Here is a 19,240-nt window from a genome sequence, read left to right as displayed (position 1 = left end):
TTTGAAATTTGTTATTTCCTAACTAAAATAATACTTTTCTAACACCGAAAATAAATTTGAATTATAACAAAATGTTTGAAGTTCACATGCAATACTTATAATACATTTGTATTAAAAATGTGTTGTTGTATATATTAATTATGTATATTGTAATACGTCTTTAATATGTGTAATATATTGAATTCAAAATTCATTAAAATTATTGTTATTTCTTATTATTAATGTTGTTGAAACAACGTTTAAGAATGTATTTTCCATGGATTTAGCTATTTTTGATAAAAAAGTTAGGATATCAACTGTAAAAATAAAAATGTGCTATAATTGGTAAATAATTTATATATTTATGTAAATATCCCTATTTGGATTCGTTATTTAAGTTCAATAACTATGGATTAAATTAAAGTCCAATTTAGTTCATTGAATTGAGCTAGAAACGATGAACCCTGTTTTGCTAAGTCCAAGGTATAAACTTCCTAGAGGCCCAAATTATTTTCACATATAAAATGATGTGGCACACCAAGTCAAGTCAGGAAATCAGTAAGTTCTGTCACGTATTAAAATGATAAAAAATGCCTCCTAGTCTAGTAGAAGTTTATGTGGCATTAGCAACTCACATTTAACAAAATAATTCATGAAATTTACCTAATTTATCATCTTAGGATTTTATACGCTTTAAATTCTTTGAAATCTTCGTTATTCAACTAGCAATAATGAATTCTACCTTTGGAAATATTTTCTAACACTCTAGGATTAGTAACAACTGACAATAACATCATTTCCCACTAATTCTCTGAAGTTATGAACTTAAAGCTAACAAATCATTCAGCTAAGGCTTTGATTATTACAATCCTAAGAATTTAACGGAGTGAATTCAAGTTAAAGAAATAAGAATCTCACTTCAAAGAAGAACCCCTCCCCCCTTTCAAATTGGTGTAAATTCCCCTTTTTCTAGCCCTTGAACTAGTTTTTGAAATAATGGGAACAAAAATATTTTTCTAACTTAAAAATTGTATTTTTGGCCACTGTGGCGACGCTTTGTCTTTGTAGTGACATTGTTGTACCGGAGGATCTACCGCTGCAGTGATTTCCAAGCCAAATAGGGATGCTATTACGGTGACACTTCTGTCGTTGCAGGGGTACTTCTAGTATTACAATGACCCTAACATATTAACTCAGTTCTTGGTCCTAGTTCTGGAAATTTCACAATATAATTCTCAAAAATCAACACTTCAAATTAACCCTTTCATGATAATCACTATATTCGAAGTTTTACTAATTCATTATATGCACCAAAAGTTTCTGCGACTTTCTATACTTGTCTTCTACGACAAAATTCAATAATAACTCTAATAATTTCTAGATGGTTTGTCAGCTAAATCGTTGCTCTTATTCAATATTTAGGTGCTAGTTTATGGTTAAGGAAAGGGTCCATCATGATGTTAACGGTCTATTAGACAAACCATTACACCTAAATAGTGTTAAACTTAGTTTTCTAAGGCCTTGAAAAGTGATTTGACACTCTGTGGAATCACCTGTTGCCTTGAAATAGTTATTAATGAAGTCTATAGATGCAAAAATCCTTCAAATTATTTAACTTTTCAGAATGCGATTAAGGTTACAAACTCGAAGGAGGCATAAATCTCATCACGTGATGAAATGTTTGAAATTATCCAGTCTAAGTAGGTCCACTCAGACTTCACCCTTTCATCAACCATCCATTTAATATTTTAGTTGGTGGGAAACACAATCTTATAAGAATTACATCTCTAAAATTTGAAAATTATGTTGCCCTACGACTCGGTGAGCCTAAGAACTCACAATCCTTACCCAAGCAAAAACAAAATTCTAAAAAAATAAATTTACATAATGTACAATAAGCATACCTTAGTTGAGATAAAATAAAGAAGATAATTCAAAATTTTAACGTAATAGGTGATTTGGTTGGAACATAGTTAGCGAAACTTAATGGTGGTAATGGTGATTTATAGAGTTTTCTGGATTTATATGGACTTGAAGGTAAGGGTTATGGAAGGGAAAATGATTTTCATCATGGTTAATGAGAGTTATAGAGGGAAGAAGAAATGAATTAAATAGTGAAGCGGTGACTTTTAACTTTTTCAGGTTTGGGCTATTTTATTAGTTGGATGACGTATGGTTTGGGTTGGAATATGGTTGTATAGGTGGGTAAAGGTTGGAATATTATTGGGTAGAACGATTAGGTTTGTATCATGACCCAAACTAGGACCTGACCGTGACGGGTATCTCAAGTCTCACATAGACCGGAGATCACCCCCTTCACCTCACCTAACCAATATGTCAACCACAAGTGTTAGATGAACTCCAAACATATAATAAGATAGAGAAATATAAGACAAACAACATCTCAAGAAATGTCTAAACCATCTTTCACCACCACACATAAAACCAACATACCCAAGTCCACAGTAATCCGCAAAGCCTCTACAATCTAAATTCAATAAATATGGGGACATGCCCCTGACAATAGCCAAAATCCAAGTCTAACAAAGTCTATGACATAGAGTAACAATACCATGAAATGGATTTTTTTCAAACTATGAAAGATCACCACTTCAATGTCAATTCACGAACCACTCAAACACCTGGTCACTGAGGAGAAAAAGAAGAAGAAGCTCTGACACCTGTATTGCATGGGGATACAATGTATAGAGATGGTTAGTGTTTGGAGCGCTATCATATAACTCAAGGATAGAAGAATAAAATAATGCCATCAATAAAACAAATTCGAATCATCACATGCAATCACATGTACACATACATATATATCATGTCAGGATAGGGAATAAAGCGTAGCATGAACTTTGAAAATATTAACCTGGGTTATGTAGCATAATCATCATAAAACAAGGCACCCACAGGCTATATATCCCCTGCTGTCTTCTAACTAAAAGGCCCCAGTACATATAGCACACGAATTAGAGAATACCCATATCCTTATATGCCATTATGAGGGACTCTAACCTCTCAAAATAATCAAGGTGATGTAGCATCAATGTATATAATATGGGGGACTCAAACCTACCATTCATATATTTGTTCAGGGGACTTGAACCACTCGATCATATAGACACCCGCAGCGGCTAGTGCGGTCTCTAGTGTTACTCCTTTAGCCTCTACTTTTATAGCCCGGCTACACATCATACTTTAAATTCCAATTTAAAACATTCATTACATATACACACAACTATTAGTTCAATTACTTACCAAAGGCATCCCATTGGTATCTTAATGACCCTTCAGGTTTTTTTTCCATGTTCCTAATTATTTTTACTATTAGAGCTTTTCCATAGCTGCCCCAAGTCATTTATGACTTACTAAAACTGGTAGTCTAGTTACCTGGCAGTTCGTTTGGTTTTCAAAACCATTTCCTTGCTTAGAAGTCTTTGTTGGTCCTAAATAGTTAACGAGCAAAAACTTTAGTAAAATAATATTAGATGGGAAATCTGAATTTGCCAATGCATCTAAAACATCTAAATCTATATGGTTACATATCTCGTTTGCTCGTATCAGACTTTGAATGCATCCTGAGACATTGGTCGAAGCTTAGGATTAAATTCTAAGCTTCAGCTATTGCCCATCATAGATGAAAATACCATGATTATAGTTGAGTAAGTATGATAATGATGAGTTCAATTACGGACTAGCGTGTGTGCGTGAAGCATATCTTGAGGGCTGGAGTAGTCTATTTAAAAGCTTTTTTGGCCTAAATTTGGCTATTTCCTCTATTTCTTTAAGTCCCCAAACCCTCATAAAGTATAAAATCCTTAAAATATGTGTTAGGTGTTGATTGAGATATTGAAGAGCTTGCGTTTTCATGGCTAACACCAAATCTAAGGTAAGATTCCTTCAATTTTTGTGTTAATTTCTAGACCCAAACCCCTATTGGCTTAAGGATTGATTTTAGCAACAAATATAATTGTTTTTCAGAGATTTCTTAAGGGGTTTTTAACTCCCTAATGATATTTGAACAATGAGATGGTCTAGAAAATTCATTTTTCATATGTGAGACCCACTTGGCAGTTTTTAGTATTATTTTGGACCCATAGCATAATGGTGCAATATGGGTTTTGATATTCTTGTAATAATACATAGATTATGTTATTGATAGGTTGGCTTGTGGAAGAACCTTCGAGGAAAGGGAAAATAAAGATTGTTGGTTCGTGAGCTATTTGAACTCAAGGTAGGTTAGGCTTACTTGTAGTTAGATTAAGCTTTATTGTACTATAATTGTGATATTTTGACAAGACTGGGCGGGATCTTATGTGCTGAAATGGTAGATGGTAATGCTTGAGACTAGTTGGAACACTTAGGCTATTGAAATGTTAAAGTGTGATGCTTGACCTATAGCCTAGAACCTCAATTAGTCGGATTTGTAATCTTATGAATAGCATGAGAATACTCCAGTTGCTCTAGTAGATGAGAGTGACTTTGTTCACTCACCTTAATGGTTATTAACCTAGATATGCGTAGTTGTGGAATGACTTTAGGTGCTTGTGGTAACTTAGGATAATCCTTATAGGAAAATTGTCCCATAGAAATAGTGTGGATTGGTAAGTCCTTAAGGTATGATTAATATAACTTAGTCTAATTCCAGGTAAAAGTTAGACTCGTATAAGAGAACTTTTGGGGATTATTAGAAGCGAAACTTGACCTTCCTTAATCTTGAACTATGTAACTTCTTAGTGACCTAGATAGGTGTTAAACACCTAGATTGTGCTTTGGTGATCTAATATTTAAGCCCAGTATATGGTTTATGCATATTGCCGACACTGGAATAATGTGTATACTTGATTGATTATCTTGTTGCCATGATATGGGTAACATTGGAAGGTTTTGTGAATTGAAGCCATGATATGGGTAACATTGGAAGGTTTTGTGAATTGAACCTATGATTATACTATCACTTATCTTATTGGCTAGATTATGATGTGAGTCTTGAATTATGTCACAACTCTTACTATGTTTCAAGCATAATGACTAAGCTAATATTTGTGTAAAGAAATCTCTCGCTCTAGTATTGTGAACCAAGTGGGTAAAGGAAGGATTATAGAAGGCATACCCATAACTTATAATTTACTTGGTAATAATCACGATGAAACTTGGAAAAGTGGTGATTGCTTATATCATTTAGATATACATGCCCATGTATCTAATCATATAACATGGTGATGATTAATGGTAAAGTACCTTGATATGTATTTCCTTACCTCTCTTATTCTCTATTGTTGTGGGCTTGTACTTGTTACTTATTTAACTACATAAGCATATATTTATTATTGTCTTGGTGCTTATTGATTATATGATGTTTCCCAGTGAATTTGGAGGATATATTATTATTATGGTGTTGCCCAGGGAATTCGTTAGATATATTGGTGTTATGATGTTGCTCGGTAAATTTGGAGGAGGTATTGATGTTATGATGCTGCCCAGTAAATCCAAAAGAGGTATTGATGTTATGATATTGCTCGGTGAATCTAGAGGATATATTAATGTTAAGATATTGCTTGGTGAATCCAAAGGATATATTGATGTCATGATCTTGCTTGATAAATCTGGAAGAGGTATTGATTTGATGTTGATGGCCAGTGACTTCAGAGGTTATATTGATGATGTGATGATGCCCAGTAAATTTGAAAGAGGTATTGATGTTATGATGATGCACGGTGAATCCATATTTTTAAAGAGGTATTGTCATAGCTTTTGTTAATGCTAACTAGTGAATAGAAGTTGAATAGGCCAAATTTTGAGCTAAAAGTAATTGGCATGTGTAAGCATGAGTAGATTTAAGGATTTACCTATTATATATAATTTTATTGAAATAAAGGTTTGGTTAGGGAATTTTTCTTAGTAAATGGGTTATATGATAGCTAGTTGTTACATAAAGTGGTTATGTTACTAGTCCGCTAGAATCCTAGAATATTAGTTTGTGGACCTTGTTTGGTTAAAGTGTGGTAACTAGTGGTTATGATCGATTGACTAATGAATATAATAAACCTAGCATTGTTAAAGATTAGTGATATTGGAGTCTAGTAGGTGATGCCGTGGGTTACTTAAGTGTTGGCTTAGAGATTTATGGTGTTAACTAATACGAGGTGTTGAATAATAAGTTAGATAAATGTGTTTGATAATATGTGACCCCTTAGTATATGATGGCTAGAGTATCTATGATAACTAGGATTAATCTTTGGAGTTAAATGGTAATTATGGTTTAGTTGTGCATCTTGACTAGATGAACAAGTTGGCTGTTAATGAATGGTAATTAGTTGCTATTTTATGAAGAGGTCTATCAAGAATCTATTAGGCCGATGGTTGGAGGACTTAAGATAACTAGTAACTAAGAGCTTAATATTAAATGATGGTTAGCTAATTTAGACTAGAATGAGTAGATTATTGAGTTAGATGTCTAATTGATTATATAGCTATGGTTATGATTATATTGGTTTTGCTGTGTCAAATTATGACAATTAATGGCAATTATGGGACTTGGGTAATGGCCATTAATGGAAATATAGAAACCATGGTGAATGTGAGCTTGTTGTGTGCGTATATATATATATATATATATATATATATATTCTTGATGCATTGATAAATTGATCTATTGGTGCACTCTCCAGTGGTGTGGGACACTGTGATGAGTTATTTACTCTATATTCTTTTGGGTTAACTTCCCAGTGGTATGGGATGCTGTGGTAAGTTCTTTTACTTTATGCTTTAATGATTGTGTGGATGTTAACTTGGTATTTATGCAATTGTAATTATGTATATGCTGCTTTATGCTTTTGAATCAGTTATTCATTATGTATGATGGTTGTGGTATGTTTTGATATGAGATGTCTTATTACTATTTTAGTTGATTAGTTATTTTGTATATTAATGATAGAGATGATTCAGGTTTGGTCTTATATGTTTACTTATAGTTATTGTCTTACTTTATGTCATCTTTATATCTTAATTTAGATCTGTTAGCCTATGATGCCTACTGAGTACCCATTGTTTTGGTACTCATACTATACTTTGATACCTTTTTGGTGCAGACTCGAGTACTAGTTGTTGCCGCTGAGTGAGATCGTGCTGTGTTGATCTTCTAGAGATCGGGTAAGATCTTGGAGTTTAAGTCGCCCTTTTCCTTATCTATCTTTATTCTATGTTTTGTATTTGAGATGAGTGTACGAGACTATCTAATGCTATTTAGACTTGAAATTGCAATTCCCATTATTGAACTTAGATGCTCTTGTACTGATATTACCAGGTCATGGGAATTGGTATCCATAGTAGTTTTTTGCTGTGGAACATTGCTGTTGCTATTGTATTCAATTAATGTAGCCCATACTGGGCATTTCTACCATGGTAACCCATTCCCTTAGCTTTGAGTTATGGTTTCGGCTTACCTACTGGTGGGTTTTAGTAGGTGCCATCATTACTCGGAAGTCGGGTTGTGATAATTTGGTATCAGTAGGTTTCATCAGTGTTATTGGTATAAGAGCAAGTGCCTAATAGAGTCCTGTAGATTGGAACATTGATGTCTATTTCCTATCTCCGGGAGGATTATGGGATATTCTTAGGAGTCCTTAAATTCTTTCACTCATATTATGCTAAGAGTTTGAGTTGGTTTGTAGGATATTCTCTTGACTTTACTCTTTCATTGATGCCTAGGACTCGTGCTGCAACTATAAGTGATGAGGGTTCTGAGACTCAGCCTAAGAATCCTTTCCTCTTTGAGCACAACCTCAAGATGTGTCTCCCATTAGGGATTATGATGGGCCTCCCTAAAACCCCGTTCCTGGACCTGAGCTAGAGGTTCCTCCACCTCAGCCAATAGTGGGTCAGGAACCAACCTAGGCTCCGCTAGGTTTTATTCCCTCTTTATTTCTTGGAGATGCCTTGGTTCAACTATTGGGTATTGTTGATAGTTCATAGACTACCAAGGCAGGAGTGCAGTTTGTAGTTGCAGCTCCTGTAGTTGAGGTTCCCCCTATGCCTGCAGTTGTTCAGCTGATGGTCCCTCAACCAATTATGACCTAGCTTGCTATATCTGCTGAGGAGCAGAAGATACTGGGTAGGTTGTTGAGGTTAGATCCACCTAGGTTTTTTGGCGCTCCTTGAGAGTATGCATTTGAGTTTCTGACTGCTTATGAGGATAGGCTTCATGGGTTAGGCCTTATCTAGAATCATGGTATGGTTTACACTATATTTTAATAGATTTGTCTACTTATCACTAGTGGAGAGGTTTTATGAGTCTAGGCCAGTTGGATCTTCTCCCCTTTCATGGACTCAGTTCTCCAAGACGTTCTTGGAGAATTATATGCCTCATAGCCTTAGGGATCGATTAAGAGATCAGTTCTCTAGATTGGAGCAGTTTTCTATGACAGTCGCTAAGTATGAGGCTCCTTTCCATGAGCTGGCTAGACATACAACTTCTATCTTGGATACTGAGTATGAGAGAGTTTGCTACTTTGTGAGAGGATTAAGACTTCCTATTCAGATGGATACTAAGAGTTTCACTTCTGTGGGTAGGAATTTAGCTGAGTTTTCTAATCATTCTAAAGTGATAGAGAGCATGCACCATGAGGGCTGTGATAAGAGGCCCAAGTATCAGGGTAGATTTGGTGGGAGCTGTAGTAGTTCTTGATTCAGATGTGGTACTTTTTATGATGGGCATCCTTTACATCTATCTTTTTAGCCTCATATTCATATTAGTCAACCAGTGATGTCAACTATTTAGACCACTGATGAAGTTTAGTTTGGTACTAGTGGTTGCCCTAGTAAGGTTGGTGATCAGTCTTTGAGAGGTTCATTTGCAAGCCATGATAGGTGTGGTGGTTACTTTGGTTCAGCCAGATTTGTGAGTTCTGGTTCTGCTCGTGATTCTTGTTTTACTTGTGGGATTCCTGGTCATTTTACGAGAGATTTCCCTAGTCATGGGGCGATGGTTATTTCAACCTAGGGTGCTACTCATATTAGGGTAGTTTATCCCTCAAGTAGAGACAGATCTCGAGGTCATCGGGGTTGTTACCAGGGTGCTCAAGGTAGTATTCAGACAGGTAGGACAAGAGGTCGATCAGGTGCCCAGCCAGGTGAAAGGTGTGGTCAGTTGTATGATGTACCTACTATACCCAAGGATGAGACTTCAGATACTATTATAATAGGTACTATTTTGGTCTTCCGCAAGTCGTCTGTTGTATTGTTTGATCCCAACCCACTTATTCTTATATATCTTCTTATTATACACCATGATTGGACTTGACTAGTGATTTATTATCTGTGCCATTAAACGTATCTACTCTCGTGGGTGATTTTTTAATAGTGGATTGAGTATTCCAATTATATGTTATGATAGTTAGTGATGTGGATACTTATGCTGATCTTATTATTTTGGATATGCTAGATTTTGATTTAATTCTGGGCATGGACTGGTTATCCCACTATCATGTGATCATGGATTGTTCTGCCAAGACCTTTTCCTTAGCCATGCTCGATGTACCCTCAATCGTGTGGCAGGAAATGATAAGCCACAAACTGACAGGGATTATTTCTTACATTTGTGCTAGAAGGTTATATTGAGGGGTTATGAATCTTATCTCACTTATGTATGTGATACTCATGTAGAGAGTCTGTAGCTAGACTCTATTCCTATTGTGTATGACTTTTATGATGAGTTTTCTATTGACCTGCCTGGTATTCCCCCATGATAGTAAGGTTGAGTTTGCTATTTACCTTGAGCCTGACACCCAACCTATTTCTATGGCACCTTAGTGTATGTCTTCTACTGAGCTTAAGGATCTGAATTCTTAGGTTTTGGATCTTCTTAGTAAGGGTTTCATTATACCAAGTGTGTCCCTATGAGTAGCTCCTATTTTGTTTGTAAGGAAGAAAGATGGTTCGATGTGAATGTGTATTAACCATAGAAAACTTAATAAGATGATGGTGAAGAACCAGTATCCTATGCCTCATATTAATAATTTGTTCGACCAGCTTCAGGGCACAACTATGTTTTCTAAGATAGATTTGAGGTCAGATTATCATCGGTTGAGGATTAGGGATGAGGATATCCCGAAGACCATCTTCAGGACCCATTACGACCATTATTAGTTTTAGGTGATATCTTTTGGGTTGACTAATGCCCTTACTGCATTCATGGATTTGATGAAAAATGTGATTAGACTCTACCTAGACTCCTTTGTTATTATGTTTATTAATGATATTCTTATGTATTCAAGGAGTAGTGAGGAGCATGCACAATATTTGAGGGTCGTGCTCCAGACTTTAAGGGACCATGTGCTTTTTACAAAGTCTCAAAGTATGAGTTTTGGCTTGAGTCAGTGTCATTCCTTGGACATATAGTATCCAAATCGGGTATTATGATAGGCCCAACTAAGATTTTAGTAATTTGTGATTGGGCTAGGCCTACATCTTCAACTAAGGTTCAGAGTTTTATTAGTTCGGCTGGTTATTACAAGCGTTTTGTTGAGAGCTCTGCTACTATTTTATACCTCATGACTAGATTAACTCGAAAGGAATTTCCTTTCTGATGGTCCAAGGAGAGTGAGTTGAGCTTTGGAAAGGTCAAGGATTGTCTTACTTTAACTCCAATGTTAGCTCTTCTTGTCGAAGGTGAGGGATTCACCATGTTTTTTGATGATTTGATGCAATAGGGTAGTGTTATTGCTTATGCTTCTGGAAAACTTAAGGAGTATCAACTATCCCACTCATGATTTGGACTTGGCGGCGATAGTTTTCGCGCTTAAGATTTGGAGGCGTTATTTGTATGGTGTGTATTGTGAGATTTTCACCGATCATCATAGTCTTCAACATCTTATGACATAACGAGAGATAAATACTCGCTAGTGCAGATGGATGGAGTTGATGAAGGACTATGATATTTCCATCTTGTAGTATCTGGGTAAGGAAAATATGGTAACTGATGCCTTGAGTCCGAAGGCAGTGAGTATGAGTTGCTTGGCTTGTATTTTTGTTTCTCATAGGCCTACGACATGGGATATTTAGTCCTTAACCAATTTAATAGTTCACCTTGATATTTTAAATCTTGATAGGATTTTTGCTTTTATGGAAGTAAGGTTCCTTATTTGAGGAGATTCATAATCGTTAGTATGAGGATAGAAAGTTGTGCTTTCTCCATGACAAGGTGGCGAGCGGTGATTTTGAGAGGCACACTATTAGTTTTATGGGTATCCTGAGGTTTTAGAGTTGTATTTATGTTACCTGGCTTGATAACTTGATTAAGTCTATTCTGTATAAGGCTCACAGATCTAGATATTTCATTAATTTTGGTACAACTTAGATGTATAGAGATTTAAGGCAACATTATTGGTGGGATGGGATGAAGAAAGATATGGTAGACTTTGTGGCTCATTACTTATGTGTCAGCAAGTTAAGGCGGAGCATCGCGTCCAGGTGGATTGACTCAGAGATTGCCCATTCCTGAGTGGAAATGGGAACAAATCACTATGGACTTCATTAGTGTTCTACCTTGTACTCTTTGTGGTTCTGATGGTATTTGGGTTATTGTGGACCAAGTCTTCATATTCATTCCTATTCAGACGATGTTCAGTGCTGAGAGATTATCATAGATTTATGTTTGAAAGATTGTTCATTTGTATGGGGTGCCTATTTCTATCATATCAGATCGTGGTTCTGTACTTACTTTGATATGTTGGAGAGCATTTCATGAGGAGTTGGGTACTCGAATAGATTTAAGTACAACTTTTCATCCGCAAAATAAATGGTTAGTTAGAGCAGACGATTTAAGTACTTGAGGATATACTTTAAGCCTGTGTTATTGATTTTGTAGGATAGTGGGATTAGTACTTAGCAATGGCAGAGTTCACATATAACAACTATCATTCGAGTATTGAGATAGCGCCTTATGAGGCTTTGTATGGTAGGAGGTGTCGTTCTCTGATAGATTGGTTTGAGATATCTGAGGAAAGACCTCCCAGTACATATTTGCTTCAGGACTTGTTGGCTAGAGTCAGGGTGATTTAGAATAGGCTAAGAGCAACCTAGAGTAGAAAGAAGGCCTACGTCGACCGTAGAATCCTTTCCTTGAGATTCAGAGTTGGTGATCATGTGTTCCTTTGTGTTTTGCCTATAAGAATTGTGACGAGGTTCGGAATAAAGGGTAAGCTCAACCCTCAATCTATTAGTCATTTTGAGATTCTCTGCACAGTGGGCGAGGTGGTGTATGAGTTAGCCTTACCTCAAGATTTTGCAATTGTTCATCTAGTTTTCCAAGTGTATATGTTGCAAAAATATATTCTTGATTTGTCTCATGTGCTTAGGTGGGATTCAGTTCAGTTAGATGAGAAGTTGGCATTTGCAGAGAAGCCCATACTTATTTTGGCTAGTGTTGTGAGACAGTTGCGTAATTGAGAGATTCTTGTAGTTAAGGTTCAGTGGAGACACCATCTAGTGAAGGAGGCCACCTGGAAGATCGAGAGTGAGATGTGGGCTTAGTATCCATATTTGTTTGAGACTTCAATTATTTTCTTCGTCTTTAACTTTCAGGGATAAAAGTTCCTTAGTAGTGGATGTTGTAATGACCCTTCAAGTTATTTTTTTTGTGTTCCTGCTTATTTTTTCTATCAGATCTTTTCCATAGCTTCCCCAAGTCATTTATAACTTGCTGGAACCGATAGTCTGGTTACCTGGTAGTTTATTTGGTTTTCAGAACCATATCCCCATTTAGAAGTCTTTATTGGTCCACAGTGATCACCGAGTAAAAACTTTAGTAAAATTATATTGTATGGGAAATCTAACTTTTCCAACTCATCTGGAACGTCAAAATCTATATGGTTACATATCTCATTTGCTCATATCGGACTCCGGATGCAACCCGAGGCATTGGTCAAAACCTGAGATCAAATTCTAAGCTTCAGCCGTTTCCCTCATGGTTGGAGATACCAGGATTGCGATTGGATGAGTGTGATCGCGGCCTAGTGCTTGTGGATGATCTTGCATCTTGGGGGCTGGAGAAGTCCATTTAAAAGCCATCTTTTGGTTGAAATTTGGTCATTTCCTCTATTTTCTTGAGTCCCGAAACCCTAATACAGTGTAGAATTCTTAAAATGTGTGTTGGGTATTATTTGGCAGCTTGTGTATCGTGGATGACATCAAATGTAAGGTATGATTCCTTCAATTTTGGTGTTGATATCTTAATTTTTACACTCAATACCCCTAATGGAGTGAGTCTTGTTTTTAGCCCCAAATATGATTGTTTTGCACAAATTTCTTAAGGGCTTTAACTCTTTAATGGTATTTGAACAATGGGTTGGTCTTATAAAATCATTTTCCATATATAGGACATACTTGGGGGTTTTTGGTGTCATTTTGGACCCATATCACAATGGTTCAATATGGGTGTTGCTATTCTTGTAATAATGCATAGATTATGTTATAGCTTTGCTTGAGGAAGAAGCTTCGAGAAAAGGAAAAGCAAAGATTGTTGGTTCGTGAGCTATTTGGACTCAAGGTAGGTTAGGCTTAATTGTAATTAGATTGAACTTTATTGTACTATAATTGTGATATCTTGATAAGATTGGGCGGGGTCTTAGGTGTTGAAATGGTAGAGGATAATACTTGAGACTAGTTGGAACACTTAGGCTATTGAACTTGTAATGTGTAAGGCTTGACCTATAGCCTAGAACCTCGGTTACTCGGATTTATAATCTCATGAGTAGAATGAGAATACTCTAGTTTCTATGTTAGATTAGAGTATTCTCCTTCAAGGGTTACTCCTAAGTTACCACAAGCACCTAAAGTCACTCACCTAAATAGTTGTTGACCTAGATTTGCTTAGTTGTGGAATGACTTTAGGTGCTTGTGGTAAATTAGGAGTAATCCTTGAAGGAGAATTATCCCATAGAACTAGTGTGGATTGGTAAGCCCTTAAAGTATGATTTATATAACTTAGCCTAATTCCAAGTAGAAGTTTGACTCGTAGAAGAGAACTTTTGGGGGTTATTAGAAGCGGAACTTGACCCATCATATGCTTGAACTATGTAATTTCTTAGTGACCCAGATAGGTGTTGAACGCATAGATTATGCTTTGGTGATTTAATGGCTAAGCCTGGTATATGGTTTATGCATATTTCCGATATTGGAATAACATGTATACTTGACTGATTATCATTTTTTCATGATATGGATAGCATTGGAAGGTCTTGTGAATTGAACCTATGATTATTCTATTACTTAACTTATTAGCTAGATGATTATTCTATTATTTAACTTATTAGCTAGATTACGACGTGAGCCTTGAATTATGTCACAACTCTTACTATGTTTCAAGCATAATAACTAGGCTAATATTTGTGTAAAAGAATCTCTCGCTCTATTATTGTGAACCATGTGGATAAAAGAAGGATTATAGAAGGCATACCCATGACTTATAATTACTTGACAATAATCATGATGAAACTTGGAAAAGTGGTGATCACTCATATCATTTAGATATACATGCCCATGCATCTAATCATATAATGTGGTGATGATTATTGGTAAAGTACCTTAATATGTATTTCCTTACCTCTCCTACTCTCTATTGTTGTGGGCTTGTACTTGTTACTTATTTGACTACATATGTATGCATTTTTATTGTCTTGGTGCTTATTGATTATATGATGTTTCCCGGTGAATTCGGAGGATATATTGTTGTTATGTTGTTGTCTGATGAATTCGGAAGATACATTGATGTTATGATGTTGCCCGGTAAATTTGGAGGAGGTATTGATGTTATGATGCTGCCCGGTAAATCCAAAAGTGGTATTGATGTTTTGATGTTGCCCGTGAATCCGAAGGATATATTGATGTTACGATGTTACCCGGTGAATTCGAAGTATATATTGATGTCATAGTATTGCCTGGTAAATCCGAAATAGGTATTGATGCGATGTTGATGCTTGGTGAATCCATAGGATATATTGACCATGTGATGATGCCCAATAAATTCAGAAGAGGTATTGATGTTATTATAATGCCCGGTGAATCCGGAGGATATATTGATGTTAAGTTGATGTTACATATGTTAAGTATATCTGAATATATCAGTGTATGTGTCGTTATGTCATTGTATGGTTAAGTCCTTGTATGCACTTAGGATATGAGGTTTTCCTTGAGAAGTTGTCTATAATCCTTTACCATTAATCACTATCTTAGTGTCGTGGCTTTTGTTAATGCTAAATAGTAAATAGAAGTTGAATAGGCCAAATTTTGAGATAATACTAATTGGCAAGTGTAATCATATGTAGAGTTAAGGATTTACCTAGTATATATAATTGTCTTGAAATAAAGGTTTGGTTATGGACTTTCGCCTAGTAAATGGGTTATATGATAGCTAGTTGTTACATAAAGTGGTTATGTTATTAGACTGCTAGAATCCTAGAATACTTGTTTGTGTACCTTGTTTGGTTAAAGTGTGGTAACTAGTAGTTATTATTGATTAAGTGACTAATGAATATAATAGACCTAGCATTGTTGAAGATTAGTGATATTGACACCTAGTAGGTGATGCCGTGGGTTACTTAAGTGTTGACTTAGAGATTTATGGTGTTAACTAATACGAGGTGTTGAATAATAAGTTAGATAAATGAGTTTGATAATATGTGACCCCTTAGTATATGATGGCTAGCGTACCTATGATGACTAGGAATAATCTTTGGAGTTAAATAGTAATTATGGTTTAGTTGTGCATCTTGACTAGATGAGAAAGTTGGCTATTTAATGAATAGTAATTAGTTGCTATTTCATGAAAAGGTCTATCAAGAATCGGTTAGGCTAATGGTTTGAGGCCTTAAGATGACTAGTAACTAGTAGCTTAATAATAAATGATGGTTAGGTAAGATAGACTAGAAAGAGTAGATTATTGAGTTAGATGTCTAATTTACTATATAGCTATGGTTATGATTAGATTAGTTTTGTTGTGTCGAATTGCGGTAATTAATGGAAATTATGGGACTTAGAAAATGACCGTTAATGAAAATATAGAAACCATGGTAAATGTGAGCTAGTTGTGTGTGTATATATATTCTGGATGCATTGATAAATTGATCTATTAGTGCACACTCCGGTGGTATGAGACGCCGTGATGAGTTGTTTACTCTATATCCATTTGGGTGTACTTCTCGGTGGTATGAGACATCGTGGTAAGTTCTTTTACATTATGCTTTAATGATTTTATGCGTGTTAACTTCGTATTTATGTGATTGTAATTATATATATTGCTGTATACTTCTGAATTGGTTATTCATTATGTCTATCGGTTGTGGTATGTTTTGATATGAGATGTCGGCCGATTGATTCTGGTTTGGTTTTGTACCTTGACTTATAGTTATTGTCATACTTTATATCATCTTTATATCATAATTTAGCTCAGTCGGCCGATGATGCCTACTGGGTACCTATTGTTTTGGTATTCATACTATACTTCTGTACCTTTTTGGTGCAAACCCGAGTACTAGTTGCCGCCACTGAGTGAGATCGAGCTGTGTTGATCTTTCGGAGATAGGTTGAGATCTTGGATTTCAAGTCGTCCTTTTTTCCCTCTATCTCTACTCTTTATTTTGTATTCGAGATGAAAGTATGATACTATTTAAGGCTATTTATACTTGAAATAGTAATTCCTGTTCTTGAACTTAGATGCTCTTGTACTGATATTACCAGGTCATAGGAATAGGTATCCATAGTCATTTGTTGTTGTGGAACACTTCTGTTGCTATTGTGTTCAATTGTTATAGGCCATTCCTTGCATTTCTACCAGGGTAACCCACTGCCTTAGCTCCGGGTTACGGTGTCGGCTACCTACTGGTGGGTTTTAGTAGGTGCATCATGACTTGGAAGTCGGATTGTGAAAGTATCATCATACCAACCCTACTTCCAAGCGTACAATATGCCATAACCATTATCATTTGACATTGGGACTCAAACCCATTGTCTATACAAAGTCATCAATTCAATCTAACATTTAGGGACTCGGACCCATTTAGCCAATTCAACCACCAAGGTTACAATTCAAAACCATTTACGACCCACAAGGTCTTCATGAAATAATTTTCCATCCATTTACATTATTAGGCCAATGACTTAGTTCAAATCACAATTCAATTAAATTTATGTCCATCAACGCCTTTACAAAACCATTCATCCTTCATTAACATTCTTAAGCCAAGAAATGGTTCAAAACATAATTCATCATGTGACAAGATTCTTCTCATAGATATTTTTGCAAACAGGTTGAGGGCACACTATTATAAAGCCATTGTTCAAGTAAAAAACCATCATGTTAGGGCTAACCATGACCCATTCATTAAACCACAACTTCCATGCTCCCAAATGTGCAAAGCCACTATCAAAACATGTATAAACACAAGTGAAATTATGAGAGAACAATACTCAACATTATACATTTAAGTCCTCAACCATGGATTTCAAAACCACCATTTATGATTCAAGAACTAACAATGAAGGAAGATTCACATGCCTGAGTTACGATAATTCACGAAGAGATTTTGAACCCTAAGCCTTTAGATGACCACCTTGATGAAACCCTAGCCCAATCTCCTTGAGAGTTTTTTAGAGGGTTTATGAGAGTGTTTTGATCTTCCAAAGTGAGGAATAAGGGACCAAATAGTGTTATAAGATATGGGGCCTTAAGGGTTTGGGGTGGCCAATGTCTAAAATACCCTCAGCTTAAAAGTTGTAAAAGACTTGTAGGAAGGTACAGTTTGGCCTCTCTACTCGTACCCACATCATACGAGTGGTAATCTCCACTCGTACCTTGATCAGAATGTCGGACATCATAATCTGTCAAACCTACGACTCCTTAGCCTAAATCGTACCCTACCATATGACTAGTACCGTTTAAGTAGTACCTTAAGTAGAATGTCAAGACTAGACACTGAACAATATACGGTTTGGAGCTATACTCCTAATATAATATAAATATGATTTCGTATGATGTTTTCTTATACAAAGAATAGAACTTGGCCGCTATGGTACTGGCCAACATACGAGTAGGGTCCTTGACTCATATCCACAACATACGATTGGTATGATGTAGTCGTATGGTGTACAAAAAGTTAAAAACTCAGGAAATTTTTGCAAATGCCAAAGTTCGGGGTGTTTTGGTTTCCCTCCTTAGGATTATTCGTCCTGGAATGATTGGACGAGGCACTACAAGAACGATTAAACCTCAAACATCTCTACACTTACCTTTAAGTCTGGAAACAAACACCAAGAGATTCACAATCTATCATCGACAAAGATATAAAACAAAGGTGTTAAGAACAACACATACCTCAAGCACGATTTTTCGGATTTGGGAATAGGAATGGATATTTGGAATTCATATACTCCTCGGCTTCCTATGTAGCATCCTCGGACTTTTTGTTCCACCACTGAACCTTCACCAAATCCATATCTTTGTTTGTAACCAGTGAACTTTCTGATCCAAGATCCTCACCGGGACCTCCTCGTAGGAAAAAGAATCCAAAATACAATTTTTCTCCATGGGAACAACGAATGAAGGATCACCCACATATTTCTGCAACATGGACACATGGAATACCGGATGAATAGAAATCATCCTAGGAGGCAAATCCAACTCATATGCAACATTAACAACCCTTCTCAAAACCACATATGGGCCAACATTTCGAGGACTGATCTTCCCCTTCTTCTTAAACCGCATTATTCCCTTCATGGGAGATACCTTCAAAAATACCCAATCTCCAACCTTGAACTCCAAGTCCCTTTGCCTCATATTCGGATAGGACTTTTGGCGGTCTTAAGCCTATCTTGAATTACCTTAACCTTTTCCATGGCTTAGTGAACAAAATCCAGGCCAAACTTTCCAGCTTCACCAACCCCGAACCACCTAACAGGAGATCTACACCTCCTACCATACAATGCCTCAAATGGGGATATACCAATAGTAGAATGGTAACTAATGTTATAAGAAAATTCAAACAAAGGTAAATGGTCGAACCAACTACCACCATAATCAACTACACAGGCTCACAACATATCCTCCAAAGCCTGAATGGTCATTTTGGCTTGCCCATCCGATTGTGGGTGAAAATCCGTACTAAAACTCACTTTAGTCCCCAAATATCACTACAAGGAGCACCAAAGATGTGATGAAAAATGGGTACCACGATCCATAATAATCGAGACAGGCGCACCA

This window comes from Capsicum annuum, chromosome 7, assembly GCF_002878395.1.
Source record: "Capsicum annuum cultivar UCD-10X-F1 chromosome 7, UCD10Xv1.1, whole genome shotgun sequence".
Lineage (NCBI taxonomy): Eukaryota > Viridiplantae > Streptophyta > Magnoliopsida > Solanales > Solanaceae > Capsicum > Capsicum annuum.
The sequence above is the reverse complement of the archived record's forward strand: the minus strand, read 5'-3'. Positions refer to the sequence as shown.